The sequence below is a fragment of the Sinocyclocheilus anshuiensis genome, unplaced genomic scaffold, assembly GCF_001515605.1.
Source record: "Sinocyclocheilus anshuiensis isolate Anshui unplaced genomic scaffold, SAMN03320099.WGS_v1.1 scaffold1625, whole genome shotgun sequence".
Lineage (NCBI taxonomy): Eukaryota > Metazoa > Chordata > Actinopteri > Cypriniformes > Cyprinidae > Sinocyclocheilus > Sinocyclocheilus anshuiensis.
The window spans coordinates 189,401-194,416 of record NW_015539802.1 but is presented as its reverse complement, the minus strand read 5'-3'; positions in this window follow the sequence as shown (position 1 = coordinate 194,416).

Here is a 5,016-nt window from a genome sequence, read left to right as displayed (position 1 = left end):
CCTGTGCACTTTCTAAAATCCACACTGTGGTAAGTTCGCACATTAAGCTTTTTGCGTTCTTTCTAAAATCCTGTACGGTAGGGGCTACGCTTCGTGCCCTTTCTTGAGTCGGTTAGGCCCCGGTTCCACCTTGGGCACCATTCCACCTATGTATCCTCAGGATACCTACTTTAACAAGGTGTTGGTACTAGGGGTCTGTTGAGACCTTGCCGTCTAATGTGTGTTTTGGCCATCTAATGTTGCTGAAATTAAATATGTTATTACCTCTGAGTCAGCGCAGCGATCATGGAAGAGAGAACACAAGCAGACAGTGCCGGAAGCTGCTAATGCTCATCAGTATGTTTTAAAATAAATAGAAATCATGATTCTGTCTGAGCTATGCTGCGGATACCTACTTTAACAAGGTGTTGGTACTAGGGGTCTGTTGAGACCGTTCCTTCAGCAAGCTCATGCAGAGCAAGCGGTAGCCCCCTGGGTGACAGGCCAAGACCTAGTACGATTCTAGGCACTTAGTCGTATCCCCTTAAAGGAATCTATTCCTGATTCCAAGCCTTGAGCTCTACCCCGGGCCCAGGAGTTCTGGCCCTAACAGGTAAGTTTTTTGGGGTATGTAGCTTAGGCCTTTGGCCGTAGGGGATAATGTCACTGACAGCCGTCTAACGTCCTAGGGGCAACTCCCTTAAAGCTTTGGTAGAGTTGGTACTTAGTACTCGCCTGTGGTTTGGCATGCACTCCCCTCAGCATGGTGGCGTGGGTATACCGTTCCCCATAGCGACCCCTAGAGGACTCAGTTCGAAGTTCCCTTGAAAGGGAACGACTCCGGTTACGCATGTAACCATGGTTCCCTGAGTAGGGAACGAGACACTGAGTCCACTAGGTTTCCTGCCATGCTTCGGATGCAAGCTTCAGAAGAAGAAGCTGATGACATGTTCTCCAGGCACCTATTTATACTATAGTCGCACCGGTAGTGACGTCATAGGCTGTCGCCAGCCAATGTTATTGTCATTTTTAGACATATGCTTCAGACACCGGTCACACTGAAGGTGTTCCCCATAGCGACCCCTAGAGGACGCAGTGTTTCGTTCCCTACTCAGGGAACCATGGTTACATACGTAACCTGAGACGCTTTCACTTTTATGTGCTTTTGTCATTTTTTACATTTTTTAAATATTACTATGAAGGTTTGATTTTCAGATAAAGTTTTTTTTTATTTATTCCCAGTTAGTAATATTAGTGCTTTATCACTTTAGTGCTTTTTCAGTTAGTTGCCAAGGCAAAATTTCTAACCATAATTTAATTTTTTCTATCGAATTATCATCATCATCATTTAGTTTTTTTCCATTTCTATTTAATTATTTCAGCTTTATTTCAATTAAAATATATTTTTTAATAGTTTTAGTTTATGATAACCCCGCTATTGTTATTAATTTGTTAATACTTGCTTATTCACACTATTGTTTACGGTGCCAATGAATATAACAAAAAAGCATAACAAAAACAAAACATGAATGAGAAGAATGTGTGTGTTTTGGAGTGATGGAAGCTGGGTAAAGCAGAGTAACAGTGTGGGAGAAGCTAAAATGGAGAGATGAGAAGAATTGCACAGGTGGAGACAATAGAGAGGTACAAAAGCTCTCTCAATGGGTTTGGTCAATGCATAGACACGTGAGTACAGAAACACGTCTGGCTTTTTCCCATCAATTCAAAAGTACTGCTCAGTCATCAATCACAATCAGTGCCCAGCCTCAAAACTGCATTCTGCTCACTCTAAACCAACAGAGAGCTGTGCTACAGCAACAATACAGGAGCAACTGGTAGAAACTGGTTATTTTTAATGCAACATCTGTTAAATCAGACATTTATTCATTTCTGAGGCTGGCCATGTGGGTTTGGACAGTGTTGATGCCTTAATCTTTTAACTTTTCACATTATTCTGCATAACTGAATCCAAAACATTCCAGTCTGTCCCGGAGCAAAACCCTAACCAGCATACAAGAAAATCCATTGCATACCCTCAAAATATCAAAAACAACTGTGTGCATGCACTTATGAATCACAGTCTATTTAAAGACACCTATCAAGCAGAAGTATGCATCTTAAAACCAAGTGAGCTGCCCTACCTAGACAACATTTTTTAACATCATAAGCACACAAAATCAAGTGTTTCCAGTTACTGAATCTCTTAATGTACATTACATTGTATTCTGGTCTGTCATCATCTGGACTCTTACCCATTCGGATTTCATTCTAATGTAGTATGTTTTAAAGCTTTAATAACATCTAGTTATATTCTGAACACATGTTTAAAGTGTAAGGGTGTCCCAAGGTTTTCCACTCTCTATTAGGACCTCCACCAACACGTTTAACCCTTTGGTGCCCTTCGGTAATTTTTTGATGAAAATTTTTACCTTATTCTGAATGGTATGAAATTGGTAAAGGTTTTGGCACTTGCTATGTGAACACACACACATACACACAAAAACATGAACATGACTCAAAAGGTTAAACTATCCCAAAAGAAACAGTCAAAAAGGGGCACAATGGAAATCAATTTCATCTAGTGGAATCATTTTGTACTGCGCCCAAATAAAATCTTTCTTTGTTGTTTTTGCGGTATTAACCTCTAATTTGGAACACAACTCGTTAAGATTTATGGCTTTGGTTTTCTCTTAATCTTAGAGTACAATATGTATTGGAAAATATATATTCACATAAAATTGTAAAAAATCATGTTTTCACGCATTTTTCATAAAAGTTTTTTTTGTTTGTTTTGCTTTTTCACTTCAGCAATAATGTTAAGTGCTCCAAAGCATTCAAGATTTAGGACAGTTTAAGTTGGAAATTTCATTTTCGGGTTTATGCTCAAAAAGGAGTTAACAGGCAATAAGTAGCTTAGTATAACTACTGCATAAACATAACGTAGTACCACAAAAATACAAAAATCCCCTAAAAATACTAAATAATAAGTAAAAAAAAACGTTATCAGACTAAACACCTAGTCTCATTTGTTTTCTTTGACCTTTGTGATAGAGTAAAAACAAATATGTCTGGTTTTACCGTTTCTTAAGTTTGTCTAGTTTAATCTCCCTAATGTACAGCATTTTGGTTCTTTTGCGGTATTAACCTCTAATTTGGAACACAACTCGTTAAGATTTATGGCTTTGGTTTTCTCTTAATCTTAGAGTACAATATGTATTGGAAAATATATATTCACATAAAATTGTAAAAAATCATGTTTTCACGCATTTTTCATAAAAGTTTTTTTTGTTTGTTTTGCTTTTTCACTTCAGCAATAATGTTAAGTGCTCCAAAGCATTCAAGATTTAGGACAGTTTAAGTTGGAAATTTCATTTTCGGGTTTATGCTCAAAAAGGAGTTAACAGGCAATAAGTAGCTTAGTATAACTACTGCATAAACATAACGTAGTACCACAAAAATACAAAAATCCCCTAAAAATACTAAATAATAAGTAAAAAAAACGTTATCAGACTAAACACCTAGTCTCATTTGTTTTCTTTGACCTTTGTCATAGAGTAAAAACAAATATGTCTGGTTTTACCGTTTCTTACGTTTGTCTAGTTTAATCTCCCTAATGTACAGCATTTTGGTGCACTATGTATTTACTAATGTGCGTTAAAAGAAGGAAAGAAAGAACAGTGAAAGGGGGCTTTGAGTGATGGAGAACTACAGACTCACTACTCCTCTGAATTAAGCTGCAGTGTTACAGCTGTTGTGTTGATTCAAATGGCATATTAGATCCTTTTCATCACTTAAACAAGCTGAAACATTCAGTTTTTCTCTCATTTCTGCGTAGGATAGTCAGGCTTTTCAGTAAGGCATCCGGATGCAATAAAAGAGATAGAGAGCAGCAGCGACAGTGAAAGACTGAAGGATGCTGAACTGATGCTATGTTTCTCATGCCTCACCTGAAGTACGCAAACGCACAGGATGAGTATATCACTTCTAAACAAACACAACCCAGTAACGGGACATATTTAGTTATAATATTAAGGAACATAAAGACTTGCCTGGTAAATGGCTGGCGCGCGGTTAGGAGTAATCACAACTCAGCGTTTGGCACCTGTGCGGATGACGTCAAAAGCACGCACGCGTTCAGTGCGAGCGCGGAGAGAGTCGCTGCTCTTCTGTCACAAACTCTGTCCGCTTCCTAACGCAGACCTGATTGAGACACTTTCAGCGCGTCAGTTTTTAGGCTGTGCGCTCCATGTGACCAAATTCCCACACCGCCCAGTTTTTTTTCGAACTTTTCCCGAGAATGTTTCCGCTGTAGATGATGGAGCATCACATGCCACGTGTTGCTGTCAAAATAAAGGCTGGGTGTGGCACGCGAGGGTGGCACGCGGGGCGTGTCGAGGGGGTGGGATGAAAGAGAAATATGATTTTAAAAGCAAATATTTATAACGTGTTGTGCCAGTGCTCCACCTGCTGGCGGTGATCAATAATGAGAAAATCTTATTTAATTCTGCAGTTAAAATGTAAGATTCTAAAATCGCCTTAAAACTAAATAAATCGCTACTTTTATTCGGAAATTGATCAAACGTGACCGTAAAGACATTTATAATGTTAAAAATGATTTATATTTCAAATAAAGTGTGTTCTTTTGAACTTTCTATTCATCAAAGAATCGAAAAGAACAAAAATATCACAATTTCTACAAAAATATTAAGCAGCACAGCTGTTTTTAACGTGATGATAATAATCTTGAGTACCAGATCAGCATATTAGAATGATTTCTGAAGGATCACGTGACTGGGGTAATTGTAAATTGTAAGAACATTTCGGAAAATTACTGCTTTTACTGTATTTTTGATCAAATACATGCAGCAAATAATTATACAATATTGATCAATTAAAATAACATTATTATTTGAAAATCATTTTAAAAACACTACGAAAAATAATATTAATATTACAAATCTACCAAAAACTGTCCCATGCAGTTCACCCTATTTTAATATATATATATATATATATATATATATGTGTGTGTGTGTG